This window comes from Nanorana parkeri, unplaced genomic scaffold (genome assembly GCF_000935625.1).
Source record: "Nanorana parkeri isolate BGI_ZX_2015 unplaced genomic scaffold, ASM93562v1 scaffold513, whole genome shotgun sequence".
Lineage (NCBI taxonomy): Eukaryota > Metazoa > Chordata > Amphibia > Anura > Dicroglossidae > Nanorana > Nanorana parkeri.
Window position 1 is genome coordinate 241059 of NW_017306781.1, and position 16189 is coordinate 257247.

Below are 16189 nucleotides of genomic sequence, written 5' to 3' on the forward strand. Positions count from 1 at the left end.
TTGGTTCTCAACTGGTGGGCTGTGACCCAAAAGTGGGTCGCGACCCTGTGTTCAGTGGGTCCCCATGTGCCTTCCACTTTTATAGGCTCCTCAGCCTCCCCCTAGTGCAGGGCTGTCAGTTCTCACGCCAAGCAGTGATTCAAAATATGCTGCGCGGTGCTGAGTGTCAGCTTGAGGTGGGGTGAGCTGGAGGTATGGCCACGAGGGAGCTCCATCCATACTTGCATTGCTTACAGCTCACTCACGTACCCTGTACGCGAGTGAGCGTACAGGGTCACTGGACTGGAGTGGCATTATAATCTGGCTCCTGGAACCTCAGAGCATGCAAGGAAGCTGTACAAGTGGATGCACATATGGATGGAGCGCCGTCACAGCACAGCAGCCCACAAGGTGTTCCATTGCAGTGCAGCTTGGGTCACAACTTAATGACCAAGGACAAATGTGGGTCTTGAGGTTACACAGGTTGAGGACCACTGGTCTAAAGCATAGGCTGCCATTAAGGTTAAATGGGTTAACTCTACAAAAACATGGCCATTCAGTGGAAAGCAATAGGTTCTCTTTAACCTCTTGTGATAAGTCCTATGCTTCTCCATACTCAAAGGTATCCAGGTCTGAAAGGGAGCAGTTACATCACACCCTCCCTCATGTGGCAGTTCTCTGGCTTAGCAATTGTCCACTAGACCCCAGCACTACATCGTGGGTGGAAGTGACATGCTTTCCCTTACCCATAAGGACCAGGTATTTGGCAGTGGTGGCCACAGAGGCAGGATGATAGCGAAGCACTGGAGAGGAATGTATAAGTGGTCAGAGGGGGGCCTTTACATAGACACTCTGACTTCGCCATGACTTGGTAAGACGACCGTGTCTCTTTAAATAGTTTGCGATATTAATGTTTAGTTGGGAATTCATATGCATAGAGCACAAACTGACAAGTTTAAAGATCTCCAGGCAAAAATAAAATTAACCCTTGCAGTGGGGCTAGCCCTGCACTGCAAAGGTTAAGTTCAATTTGGTCTAGAGTGTATAAAAATACAAAAACAAAAAAGATACACTCACTCAACCCTCAGTCCCACATTGGTGACCGCTTACCTCTCTTCCCCCTCCCCCCCTGCTCCGGCTGTGAAATGTTCCTCGGCGTCCTCACATGGTCCTTAAACCACTGGAGACCGGGGGACAAGAGGCTGTGGGGACCAGTCTAGCAGCCTGGCAGGACTGAGGATCGGGTGAGAATTTCTTCCTTATTATACACCCCAGACCAAAACGAACACTTAACCCCTCCAGTGCAGGGATAGCTGCACTGCTAGACTTCATTTTTATTCTGCCCTGAGTTGTTCTTTAAAGCACCATTTCATCTACACTGGTAGCATAATCACAGTGGTGATATATATTCTGCATATTACCTGCAGTCTCTGGTTCAGAAGCTCTGACAATATTATAGGTAGGATATATTTACTCTGCCCCTGTAAGGACCCATTCACACCAGATGCAGCCCTTTCTGTTGTTGAGCTGCATCAAAAACGCACCCCCGTGCTTTCCTATGGGATTCTGGTGTTCTGTTCACACCAGAATAGTCTGTTCTGATGCAGCCAGAAAAAGTACAGCTTGCACTATTTTAGCTGCATCGGATCGCGATGGAATGCATAAAAAATGCATGCAAACTGAACGCACCTGAAATCCCATGTTAAGTTAAAAAAAAAGCTGCCCCAACAAAGACTAAAACCGCGGCAACATCGTGGGAAAACGCATTGGTTCTGGTGCGAACTAAGCCTAACCTCTAGGTCAGTCTTTGTTTAGTCCTGCATTCTTTAATATTCATTGTCTGTACTGTCTAAGGCTCCATTCACACAGAAACGGTTGTCCGCGCGTATTCGGCCATATGGACCACTCTAAACATAAAAAACGATGCACTTTAATGTGCATTGTTCAGACTTTTGCGGCAGTTTCTTACCGCACAAAATAGTACAATCACGATATGTTTCGCAATAGGTTGGACTTGATGGACTTATGTCTTTATTCAACCTCAAATACTATGTAACTATGATATTATGGCGGATACCGCACGTTCGTGGTTATATAATAGCGGAATCCGTCCAGATTAAAGATTTTACCGTTTACGTGCTGCGCAGGAAACGCAAATGCTATATGAGAATTCAGCCTCAGAGAGGTCAAGACATGCAGCGTGCATTCAGAGAGCTAGAACACTGCAGTTACTAGTTAATAGGGTGACAGCGATTACCTTGTTAAAGTTTAACCGAATTCCCAGCAGAAATAATAACAAATATTGTTACATAGAAACCTTCCGGCAGTAGCAGGCGGAATGTGGATGTTTTGGAATCTACATTATCTAGGTTTCCCCATACAGGTGTTGGTTGTAGGAGACCACAATCCGAACAAGAAGCAGACCGGAAATCCAAGTGCAAATTACAGTACTTGTAACTTGCTCCTGCCATTGTTTTCAGTACAGAGATATGCACAATCCAGATATACTATAGGACGCACAGCTCAGGCAACAAAAAACTGCAGTCGCACAAATGTCAAGAACAACAGAATCTTTTTTTTTTCAACAGGTAATCTGGTCATCTGGAATTACAAGCGATACTGGCCGGTTGGAAATGACTAAAGATAAACCTCCCAGGCCAGTTCCTTGTGTAATACTGGTTGGCTTTCAGATAACCTTGGCATGTGAGAATGACATGTTTTTGACGTGAGAAAAGAATTTGCAGAAGTAATTGTACTTGGGTCATATGGTAAATGTAGGTAGTGCATCTTTAACCACTTCAGCTCTTGCACCTGTATACCCCTTAGATAATTTTTTACATTTTTGTTGAAGTGCAACTGAATTTTTTTATTTATTTTTTAACTTTTGGATAGAGTGGAGAGGGACTAGAACACCTGTCAGGTTTTGAATTGCTGTCCATAACCCCATTAAGGAGATTCGCCCTCTCTAATTGTCCTGATGACGATTATAACTGAAAGTGAAAGAGAGATCCATATTTTGGGTTGTCATCAGAACAGGAATAGACGGGAAATCTTCCAGTGGCAAAACTGGTTCTGGTGACCCTGCTGATCACTGGGGGGATTTGCTCTCACTTCCTGTTGTGGCTTTGGGACAGGAAGTTAAGGGAAATATCCCCAATGGGGAGCCACAGGGCATAAAATAGATGACGGGTTATACTAAAAAAAAAAGAGTTTTTGCCTTCAGTTCTCCTCCTTTAAGTTTTTACTTGTCTCCTGGCATATTCGGCAATAACATTGTCATTACTTAAACTAGTATTAAAGGCTAGGTGGTTTTTGCTTTCTCTGCATCAAGGCAAAAAACACCCCATCCCCCCACACTTACCTGCAGCCGCTCGTCTCCTCCACCGCGACCAGGAAGATACACGGGTTTCCCCGAACTTCCTGGTTATGGGGGAGGGAACTGGGGGTAGAGGAGCCATAGGTTCCTTCTGCTGTCATTCAAGCTGTGACTGCAAGGTGGGGGCATGGGCGACTGTCTCTATGGGCGCACACAGCTAGGTGCGGGCGGGACCGTGATAATGCACGTACGGGTGCCTTCACAGCAGTCAGCTAGCTATTGGAGGCACACGTACAGGGTGGCGGGCGGGCTTGCGGTCTGGATACCACTAGAGAACGAGGAAATTAAAAAAATTAAAGATAAATTAACTTTTTTTTCAGCAAGTCTGGCCACCATACAAAAAAGATAATTAAAAAAAGGAAGGTATAATGTCGCTTTAAGCTAACAAATTAATACATATATTGGTTTTCTATAGACAAAATATGTAATAAAAAACAGCTAAACCTAAACCCTAAGAATTAATTTCCACCCAATGCGTTTTGATGAGTTTTTTCATTCAAAATGCATATGCAGTAAACTCTCTGTAATGCGGTATTCAACTAACCAGAACTCTCATTTAACCAGAAAAAAAAATCCTCTTGTGTACTGTTCTGCTGATCTGCGGAATGTATTATCCTGGAAACGATCATGTGCCTATTTGTCGTAATTTGTTTTAAGTGTGTCTATTTGTCTTTTTCTGCATTTCAACATTAATATGAAGTTAATACAGAGTTTATGTTATGGTATGGTGTAGTATGGGGTATGGCATTAGCTAGACCTATTTTTAATAGTAACTTTCAAGCAACCAGAAACTATATTTATCCGAGGTCTACCAATCCCCGTAGATGCTGGATAACGCAGAGTTTACTGTACATAGAAAGTAGTGATTTTCAATGGTGTAGTTCACATCAGTGGGTCGCTTTAGAAAAAAAGTAGAGCAGGCTGCATTTTTTCACACCGCAATAAATTAAATGCTTCTCCTTTAAAAGTAGGAGTGATGTTACTTCCTTAAAAAAAAAAAAAAATGCAAACACGTGTAAACACATGCAAGTTTTATATGCCTTTTTTAATGCAGTTTTGGTGTGAATGGGCCTCACCTAAAAAAAAAAGGGTTAAATAGGAACACATTTTAGTATTATATTAAAAAACTTTTTTCTTTTTCTTTTTTAAGTTGAAGTTTGATCTGCAGATAAATGAGCCGTGGTTGCCACCACTCCAAGCTCGCCCCCGTAATGGATTACAATCTCATGTTTGGTTTACTAATTTGTATTGAGATTGTAGTCCATCATGGGAGCGATCTTGGAGTGTAGGCTACTTTACAACACACACAGGGACCATGGGGAACAAAAGTAGCCACCCTCCAGAAGGAAGGACAGTGTCGGCACCAATTCAAAGATGATTTGAGGATCAGCCGAGTGATGCACAAATAAGATAATAATAGTCTTGTTAATAGTCTTGTTAATAGTCCAGGTACTTGAATACATTTCTAAGATTTAACTCCTGAGTTTAGTGTCACTTTAACACTTTATACTTAGCTTACATTGTCCTCTCCATTTATATATACTCTCCCTCTCTCTCTCTTGATCAATTCAATTAAAATTCAATTCAACAACTGACTCCTCTCGTGCTCTGGTTTGGGAAATCAGAAATGCCCCTTTGGGTGTCTCTGGAGGCTTACTCATGCTCCCCGATATCTCTCCTCAACCTTCCCTGGTTACCCCCCCCCCCCAACCAGAGGGAATCTGTATAACCCAATTCTCAAACACACTCTGAAAGTTTGGGATGGACTCCAGAATTATATGGGGGGAATTGGTAAGTCCAGGGGTAAGTAGGGTCTGTAGGTCTGTCTATGCCCCCTGATTCAATTTCAAGACTGTGGGTGCTCAGTCTGTACTGGTTTAGGATTTGTCTGTCCTTGGGGTCTTGTAGTATCTCCAGGTATGGGGCCAGTTTGTATTCCCTCTGTAATGATTGGTAAATTATGAGTTTCTGTTAGTTTGCTATTTAATTTCTCCATTCTCTGATATAGTTTTCTCTGGAATCCATTAATTAGGTCCTTTTATGTGATGTTTTGTCAGGCTGCATTCATGGGAGCTTTGGATGGACAAGGTGCTGATGAGTTGTTGCAGCCCGCATGGTTTGGAGTAGTCCTTGTTGGCCAGTAGTGCTTTATGATGGTATGAGTTGGGGCTGCTGTTGTTTAGGTGGTCCCAGTATGATAGTGTCCTCTTCTGTACTGCAAGAAGTAAGGGGAATCTGCCCAGCTCAGCCCGGCAAACATTGTTAGAGGTGCTCCAATGGACTTGGAGGAGGTGCTTGCAGAATTCCAGATGGAATATTTCTGTTGGGCTGGTGTCCCATTTGGGTTGGTCTGGATAGGTGATGGGGCCCCATACTTCACTGCCATAAAGGAGGATTGGAGTGATGACATTATCAAAGATTTTAAGCCAGACTCTTACAGGTGGTTTTAGTTTGTAGAGTTTTCTTCTGATGGCATAGAAGGTTCTACACGCCTTGTCTCTTAAGGCCTCTATGGCTGGCTTGAAACTTCCTGATTGGTTTGTTTCTAGGCCAAGGTACGTGTAGCTGTTGGATTCATCGAGAGTGCAGTTGTTAAGTGTGAAAGAAGAACTCTTGGTTTTTGTGTTCTTCCTTTGGAAAACCGTGACTTTTGTTTTCTTTTGGTTGATGGGTAGTGCCCATGCTGCACTGTATTTCTCCAGCACTTCCAGGCTGTCTTGTAGACCTCTCTCTGTTGGTGACCGTAATAGGAGGTCATCTGCATACAACAGGAACTTCACAGCGGTGTCATGTAGAGCTAGTCCTGGTGCTGAGGAGGATTCGAGAGCTTCAGCCAGTCCATTAATGTAGATGTTAAAGAGGGTTGGACTTAAAGGAGAACTATGGGGTTAGGGCTTTTCCCCATTGTTCTCCTTAGGGTAACGGGAGGACACAAACTAGCGTCCTTCCGTCACCCTAAGCTCAGTATACCGCAAGCTACAGCTCGCGGTATACTGAGACGCCGCAGCTGAAGCGGATCCCAACAATTATGTCTGGATCCGCCCAGCTGCGTGAGTGACAGCTGGCTCTGCCTATCTAGAGGCAGAGCCAGCTGTACCCGCCCCCTCCCCCCGTCCGTTCCGCCAGTCAGCGCTGGAGGATCGGAGCAGGGAGGGGGGAATCCAGCCACTCCCGTCACGGCAAGTAGCTGTGACAGGATCGAGAAGTGAGCGAACGCCGGTATGTGTTCGCTCACTTCCCGATCTACTGAGCCGACCTGTGACAGTCTCATTGTCACAGGTCGGCTAGAACTATGAGGTGAGTGAAAAGCACTCGCCTCATAGTTCTGCTTTAAGCTGCAGCCTTGTCTAACTCCACGAGCCTGCCGGAAGTACTCTGTTCTCTTCCCATTCACCTTTATACTCATTATATGAGCTCTTGATGACGTCATAGGTTTTCCCTCCTATTTCACTGTCCAGTAGTTTGAGGAACAGGCCTGGGTGCCACACTGAGTCAAAGGCCTTCTTAAAGTCCACCAAGCAGGCAAATATTTTCCCATGTTTGTATTGTGGATATGGTTCTTGATAAGACTGTGCAGGGTGTAGATGGGTGTAGAATACTATTGAACAGTTTTCCCAGCATGCTGCTGAGACATATCCCTCTGTAGTTGGCTGGATCATATTGGTCTCCACTCTTATGGATGGGTGTTATGGGGCCTTCGTTCCATACTTGAGGGTAGAGCCCAACGCTCAGGAACAGGTTGAAGACTTTACATATTGCGGCGTGTACATCTTGGGAGCTGTGTTTCATCATCTCTGGAAGAATTCCATCCATCCCGCTGGCTTTTTTACTTCGCATATCTTGAATTTTCTCTGCTACTTCTCGGAGTGTAAAGGCTGTATCTAATTGGTTTTGGAAATCCTTGATTTTTTCCTCCAGTTCATTTAGTCTTCTGATGATGTGTTCTTGTTCCACAGTTAGCTTCTCTTTGGGAATATCTTTGTACAGGCTCTTGAAGTAGTGGAGCCAGATGTTGCCATTTTTGATGTTGAGGTTGTTTTTCTTGGATACTGAGCCGATTTGATTCCAGGTTTCCCAGAAAGAGTTTTCCTGAAGAGTCTCTTCCAATTGTTGAAGGTTTTTGGAGAGGAAGTTTTGTTTTTTCTTTTTGAGGATTTGTTTGTAGTTTTTCTGTAGGACGCCATGAGTGATCCTCAGGTCGGTGTTGTCGGGGTCTCTGTGTTTTTTATTTGAGACTGTTCGTAAGTTGTTTCTTAGTGTTCTGCATTCTTTGTCAAACCATTTATTGGGTTGTTTATTGGATGATTTCTTGAAGTTGACTTTTTTAATGTTGAAGCAATCTCTTCATTGGTATGTACAGCAGTCATCCATACAATGTAAGCCACAAAGGAACAAGTGATAAATTGTGTTTTCCGATCCAACATATCTCAAGGCACCAAGCCTCTTCATGAGGGATAACATTTGATTTATAGATTGGTCAAAGGAAATGAAAGCTTTATGTGCCAGGATCTGATTATGCAAGTGTATCCATTTGCTCTGCTCATTCATCTTATGTTCTGCTAGCTGTAATACAAATACAAATTCAATTTCCTCTAATTAGCATGGTAACCAGATAGAATTGCTTCTATTAACGCTTAAACATCGCCTGTACATCATTATTTTATTTAAACTGCCAAAATGTGTACACTCACTAAAGGTGGGGGGGGGGATTGGTATATGATTGTGGCTTTAGTTTACGCTCTTTCATTTAAGGGAATGCTCGCTAGAGGAATGGATTATTCATAAAATGCTGTCCAGACCTCACAGGTATACATTCGAGACTCATAAGAAAACAGTATGATGTAAAAAAAATATAAAATCATCAATGATTAATATTACTTTCTAGATAACAAGCGCTGTCATGAATATCATTACGTGACCATTCACACCAAATTCAGAAGGTACTCACACTCTTTGCCTTGCGACTAAACCTTTAGATTTCTGTGCAATCTGATCCATTGAGATTTTTAGGATTATTTTTTTCTTTTTTTGGTGAAGCTTTATGTGAAATGACATGTCCAGAGTGAACATACTTCACTAAAGCTTGCATTGCGTTGCATTGGCACGCGTTTTTGCAGCATTGGGTTGCGTTGTGCTGAAAAAAGTAGGGCATGCACCATTTTTTTTTTCCAGCACAACAGACAGCATCGCAATGCACCAATGTGAACATTCCCATTCACGTCAATTTATTTTTCCTTGCTCTTGTATTACCATCCTTGGAAAACAGTTTGTAACACAACAGATTCGGTGCGAACAGGCCCTAATTGTAATTACGCTTACAGAATGGTTTATCAGAATAATTTAAGAAATTGGTGAGATTTTTTATTCTTATTCCTTACTCTTTTTCTACCACCTACCAAAAATGCCTGAAGTTTACTGAACCCTTTTGATAGGAGATAAAATTTGTTTAATTTGGGGGTATTTATCTAAAGAAACATGTTATGACTTTACCAAGGGAGACAACTCACAATGAGGGCAGTCCCAATGAGGGTAAACACCCGATGCATTGAGACTGCTCTAGCAGTTTTTTCCAGCGCAGCCGCAACGCAAGACAAGGCAATTTAACCTGTTCCGGATGGGCTGAGTTCACTCCCCTGTTTTGCGGTGGTGTGTGCTAAAAAAAGTATGGCAAGCAGTACTTTTTTTCAGCTCAGTGCATTGCGACATGGTACAAACGGATTGCACCACTGTGCACTTAGAACTTGAAATGTGATTAGAAAATGAAATGTAATCAGAACCGCATATATTAGGGTGACACTGTACGTGAGCATTGCCCCTTATTACTAGAAGGCCCTGAGTATAGCTCTTTCTGTCAGGCATTATTGCCAGGGGAAATTACTGTCAAAAAAAGCCACCACACAAAAAAAAATCATTCTACACCCATACATTAACAGATCATAGAAGAACACATATTTTTGGATTTGTGTTTAGATGCACTTTAATGGTTTTGAATAGGTAGCCACACATAGATCCGTGACTGGTTCCTCCAAATGAAGGCAACAGCTTTCAGAACCGGGTTTATAGCAAATTATGTTAATCAGTAGCTTGGTGAAAGCCTGGTTCCCTACAGGTGGTGCATAGATCATCTTCTGGCAGTCATCTTGGAAACTTCATGTATTCAAATATGATGGTAGCCAGTGCTGACTAGTATTTGAAAATGCAAACTCCGGGGCTTTGATGATTATTCTTCCTTTGCAACTTTGCCAGTAACTAACCTGGAAGAGGACCCCTGATATGCACATACTTGTTCCAGGTCTGTTACTTGCCTAGTAGTAAGGATTAAGCTAATGACGATAACACGCAGAGCTTGCAAATCCAATTGGAAACCAGCAATGGCAGACCACATATTTCTTTCTTGATAGATATTATTTAATTCTGCCCATTATGAGGGTTTCACCCTTGCAGTACTAATAGTGACCAAAACCATTGATTTTATTGTTAAGGGTACCAGATGGTCTAAATGAAATGCCAAAGATGCCAATTATTTATTAAAAATGGTAATGATTAAGCGGTAATGGGCATTTTGAAGTGGCAAACATGGTTCACATAGCATACACTTTGTTCAGGTTTTCAATAGTCAGATTGAATCTATAGGACGAAACTTCAGTGGTGCTAGGGGGCAGAGCAGTCTACCACAGCCATAGACATTTACTTGATATATTATGTTTACTGATAAACATTCTGCCTAAGTATACCAAGCTTTTTATTAGTATATATTGGTATAAAGGAGGCTGTGTGTTATGTGTAAATCCAGCTAAAACTATTTCTTCTAGTTTTGGAATGTGTAAATCCAGCTAAAACTATTTCTTCTAGTTTTGGAAAGAGTTAGAACTCCTGGTAAGTTTTTATTGCTATGTATCTTTATTGGGAAGATGTTCCCTCACTTTCATCACACATGTATGAGGGAGAGCATGACCTCACACGCATACATACCGAGAAGAAGCCTTGTGAGCGATCTGCCGAACCCAGGGAGGAAAGCTGTCAGCTGGGTCATCGGCAATACTTTGAATTTACACAATACTTGGGAAGTATGTGCTCTGATTTATGTGCATGATGTATGTGCACAAGAGTATGTAAGTGTATTTTTATATGTTTTTATTGTATTTTATTAAAGTTTTGTTGAACAGTTTTATGCTATGTGCTGCTCCATATTCCTTCTCTTGAGATTGGCAGGAAGAATGTCAATATTTTCAAGTATTCCAGGAAGACATTTAAACCCAAGAAGGGGTACAAGGGAGCCTGATCATACTAATATAACTTTTGGAATATTGATATACTGCATATTCTTATAAACAGTCTGTGGTGGTTTAGATATTTTGTAGTTACCAAATAGGTAGTGTTGTTATAAATCTAATGTGCAAGTGCTGTATAATTGTTCATGTTGTTTATTGAGCACAGCACTGGAGGAGCGTTTTAGTAGTTTTGATGTTTGAGTTTATTACTAGCGCTCAGTGGCGACTCTAGGAACAATATTTAGGGGGGGCACATAAGATACCACAGTCAGATCTGGGGGGCACTAATCATTTTCATTGCATGTCGCAACCGATGGGCGCCGAGAGCTGATTTAATTGCGGTTGGCATCTGCGCCCTGCAGTTGCGGCAGAAGCTGCATACAGCGTGTGCTGGTTACTACTTAAACCGGCGTGCAGCTTCTGAGAAGATACTCTATTAGCATAGCGGGGAAGCCGGCTGCGCATTTTGCATAGCTCCCGCTACGCTAATAGTGTATCTTCTCAGAAGCTACACACAGCGTGCTGGTTTAACTAGTAACCAGCACACGATGTATGCAGCTTCTGACAGCATGGGAGACGGGAGGCTGCACTTGTCGGTGGATCCAGGGATCAGGTGAGTATTAAAAAATATATATTTTATTTTATGTTATGTTTTTGTTTTTTAAATGCGTGTGTTCGCAGGGTCTGGGGCCTTTAATTTTATGGTGGATTTTTAATTTTAGTTTATTTAACTTTTTATTTTTTAAAACTTTTTTTGTATTTTTTTACATTTTTACTTTTTATTTATTTAACTTCATTTTTGTATTTTTTATGTATTTAACTTTTATTTTACATTTTTACTTTTTATTTATTTAACTTTATTAATTTTTTTACATATTTTTTACTTCTTATTAATTTAACTTTATTTACTAAATTGCTTTGGATTTGTCATTAGGTGCCCCAAAAAAAACATCTTTTTTCTTTCCTTTTTCTATCATATAAACTAAGCTGCTGTGCTGTCCCCCCAGCCCCAGGCCAGACACCAAGCCTCAACTGCCGCTATCCCCCCAGCCCCAGACACATCTCACTCAGCTGCTGCTGCTGTTCCCTTCCCCCCAGCTCCAGATCTGCGCAGGCTTACCAGTGCAGTGACTTGACTTCACTACACACAGCCACGAACAGCCATCAAGCTCTGCCACTCTGCTGTGAAAGCTCCGCGGCCGCCCCTGAGAAAAAACCCTTCCTGCACGTGGGCAGGAAGGTACCAAAACATCAAATTGGACGGTGGTGTTGGGACGTACCAACTGTTCCGTAAGAACGCGGCGGACCCTACAAGGACAAGTCACAAACACCTTGCCGATCCCTGGCGGGGGGCACATGGGGGGGCAAGTGAAAACCTAGGGGGGGCAATCCCCCCCCCCCCTTGCCCCCCTGTAGCGACGCCACTGCTAGCGCTGCACTTTAGATTCATTTTATTGTTTTAAAAAAACTGAAAATGAACGGGTGGTTCCAGGCTTGTGCCGGGCTCTCTATGGCTGAACGGGTGGATCCAGGTTTGTGCTGGGCTCTCTAGGGCTGAATGGGTGGATCTGGGCTTGTGCCAGACTCCAGGGCTGTACGTGCGGGTGTGGAGCTGTGCCTTGCTGTGCCAGTCTGCGGACAGCAGGAAGGAGGAGATCCGGGCCGAACCGGCACTGTCAAAGACAGCTGCCGTGAGATCCCCAGCAGGCTGCTTGAGGTCCTCAGCAATCACGGGACTTCGGGCAGCTGCTCTTGTGTAAAAAATTAAAGGGCTGGTATCGACCTTTTAGTTTGGCTGCAATTTCACGAGTACAAGTACTCATGAAAATGCCCTGCGTCAGCCCTGATACTGGTACTGGGACATCCCTAACAAATATTCTATCAATGAACAAAAATGCTGCACACCATGTTATCATATACTGTAGTTGTAAAGATAGAGTGACGTCATGTAGTTATAAAGATAGATTGACATACTGGATGCATGGTAAACTTGATTTGAATTGAAGATTTCCTTTTACTTTCCTGTGACCAAGGAACATTTTCTTGTCCCAATCTGGAAGCTATTCCAAGGATGGCTTCACACTGAAATTCTGTATTACAGGTCAGGTATTTTAAAGCTTTTAAGCTGATGGGCTAATTATTTCCTACAATGCTTTCCACAGGCTGGATTGGTAATGCCGGACATCACGTTAACTGCTGACCTCGGCAGGGAGTTATAAGACATGCAATTATGTAATATTTAGCTATTTCCAGAGTTCTTTGAGGCTAATCTCATTAGAGCTGATTAATAATTGTAGGTGATCTTCAGAACAATTCAGCTGGGTTGCCTGAAAAGGTGAATGTCTTGTAGCATATTATTGCTATTGCCATTCATTGTGTTTATGTTGCATAACTGATATTCCCATTACAACTCTAACTAGCAATTACCAATTCTCGTTCTTAAACCTGGGAATCTGCTCTAGTTATTCCAGAGTGACATATAATGTTAAACTATTTCCAAAGAGTAGCACACTGAAAGCAAAAGTCTATGCAAATGTGGTATAAAGGCCCAATTACCTTTTTATTTTGCATAGAACAGCACTCGCCTATGTGCTGCAAGTAACTGGAACATCTCAGTGACATTCCAAGCAGGCCTGGACTCCCTATCTGGCAACCCTGGCAGGTGGCAGAGGTGCTGTTGTATTTGGAAGTATTCTGAACCATGATTTAATGGTATATCAGTAAAAAATAAAAATAAAATCAAAGTAACTGAAATGGCTGTATTTTTCTTGAAGATGTTTCGCCAGTCATCCGACTAACTTTCTCAATTCTGAATTGAAGACCAGTGAAACGTCTTCAAGAAAAATACAGCAAAACCAGTTGCTTTGATTAATTTTTTACAGCTATACAATGACCTGGATGATTGAAAACCTTCACAGACATGATTTAATGTAACTGATGGTTGCATGCAGGTCGTATTAGAGCCTGGTTACAATGGGCAAAAATGTATGTTCACAATGTCCCAAAACCTCAGGTTAAGTAGTTTCCAATCTATGAAGCCCATCACATTAGTGCATTGCATTACAGTATAGTGTGGTATGTTTTTGAAAAATTCTGCACCTTCCATGTAGTTCTTGAAAACGAACGTTACAAAATTTCATGTTTGCATTTTACCCACTTCATTAAAAACATCATTTGCATTTTCTAACAGAATGGTATAGACGGGCCCTTCTTGAAACCCATAGATTGTAGTCAATGATGACGCATTAAAGACTCACTAAAAACGCAAAAATAATTTTAATTAGTGCACTTTTAATCACATGTCTATGCTATGATTTGTAGGAAGGAAAAAAAAAGGACAAATAAAGTAAAACGCATCCTGCACAGCATTAAATTTTACCCCACCCCAATAATGATGCTTTCTAGCATGATGGTTTGAATGAACCGTTCCAATCACATGGCTGGCAATAAAGATCCTCATCTTTTGTGTTAAATGTTTTGAATTAAGCGTGTTTGTTATTAGCATGATGTCAGACAGGAACAGTTGGACCTCAGACCTCCAGGGTCCAGAGTCAAATAAAGCTAAATTAGAAGGCAAGTAAAAGGCCTAATTTACACGGATGTGCACAGCTGTATGACGTGCACGTCTATGGAGAAGACTTCACCCGGGATGAACAGGTGCTGCATGTAGGGTTGCCACCTTTTCTTCAAGCGAAACCCGAACACTCTAGAGATGCGCAGACAATTTTGGGGGAAAATTAGTCGTGGCTTATTCATATCTAAATAGCGCCACCCACTCATATGCAAATATTACAGGTGAGACTATTTTCAGTGGGGGGCCAGTAGCGCCTATCTTAATTTTGGTTGCCCCTGTCTGCCTGACATCTTGTGTCCGGGTTTCTGCTGCTATGAAACCCGAACAGAGCATTCAAAACCCGAACTGTTCGGGTGAATCCTGGACAGGTGGCAACCCTAGCTGCATGTAACTGTGTGCAGCCGCCTATAAATCTGTATGGCAGGGTGTAGCTGCATGCGTCTACATGCTGACCTGAATTCGCACTTCCATACAGGTAAGGATGCATGCCCATGGACGCAGACTATCCCTCCCAGGCGCAGATTTCTGCACAGATGTGCATGCTGTAAGGCTGTGCACGTCCATGTAAATGAAGCCTTTTACTTGTCTAATAATTAACTTAAATTGACTTTGGATCCTGGGGGTCTGAGGTCCAATTCTTCCTGTCTGACATTACGTGGATAAAAAACACTTTTAATTCACAAAACTTTAACGCAAAGATAAGGTTTTTTTGCCAGCCTTGTGACTGCAAGGGCCCGTTCAGACCATCACCTTAGAAAGTGTTTAATAGGGTAGGTTAAAATTGAATGCAGCACAAGATCACTGCAGGAGAATCTTTCGCTATTTGTGTCTCACCTTATATCAATGCTTTATAAATATGCCCCTTAGATTTTTGCATATGCTCAATTGTTACTGGTTTTCTTTTACATTTAAATTGGAACCCACGAAGAACATATTTAGCTGAGTAAGGCGTTTTTACACTTGTATTTGATTCTGAAGGTCTCAGCATGTAAATTGAAATTCTCAGCGTCTGATGCATATAGCTCTTGCTGTGGATACTAAATGACTAGAAGCAGAGACTCTGCTAATATAATTAATGTTAGAGGTTGTGTCGTCCTGGCACACCAGCTTTCATTAACCTAAAATGTATTTGAACTCCTAGTAGAATTAAAATAAGGCAGCAAGTTATACATTCCTGTATTCCTGAGCTAATGTAATTACAAAATTGTCTGACTAATCAAAACCAGCTATGATCAAAGAAATAAAATATTCATATAAAAACACGCTGTGTGAAAGCATTTTGCATATGTTGTGAAAGTTATTAAACTGGTATATGGTGTGTTCTGGTGTGTAAAATTAATAACCACATTGCTATTTACCATGAGGCAATATATCACTCTATCATATAAAACCCAATGTTTAATACAGGTGGGGAGCCGAAAATGTATTGCAGGGGCAGTTTATACTCTTATCATCTGTAAAATCATTTTTTTTTTATTCGAGCACAGTTTACTGCAGAAGAAGGACCTCTGGGTAAATAATAATTTGTAAGCACCCAAAAGTATTTTCAGCCTTCTTGAACTCATGTGCCACAGATTTAAAACCTAGGATTAGCAAAAATTATTAATTTTGGTTTGGATTGAGTAAGGAACAGTAACAACTTCTGTAAGGTTTTTATTCCTGTCTGTTACCGTTTTGGTAAGATTTCTTTCCTAACTTCCTCTCCCTTTGACACCTGTACAAAAAAGGAGCAGTGCAGTTGTCACCAGTACAGGAAAGCAATGAAAAAATTCTATCCTTTCCTTAGTGCTTCTATAATTGTATTTGACCCCTTAGATATTTTACATCACTTTCTATCTTAATAGTACATGTATGGCAATAAAAACATGATAGAGGCTCCAATCCTTCCCCACTTTATCCAAAACAAAGTACTAGTATTGTGGAACAAGCACAAGTAGGTTGTTATTGTCCTTTAAGGCCCTTTCTTTTTGCCCCAATGGAGACACATAC

General features: G+C 41.8%; 1 protein-coding gene across 1 annotated transcript in view; it reads left to right on the forward strand.

The window, feature by feature from the left end:
- Positions 1-2315: 2315 nt before the first annotated feature.
- Positions 2316-16189, forward strand: part of SORBS2 (sorbin and SH3 domain containing 2) — a 153780-nt gene continuing 139906 nt past the window's right edge. Inside the window, exon 1 of the mRNA XM_018561296.1 lies at positions 2316-2362. The gene's annotated coding sequence lies outside the window, so the exon portion shown is untranslated. The remainder of the gene's footprint in view (positions 2363-16189) is intronic.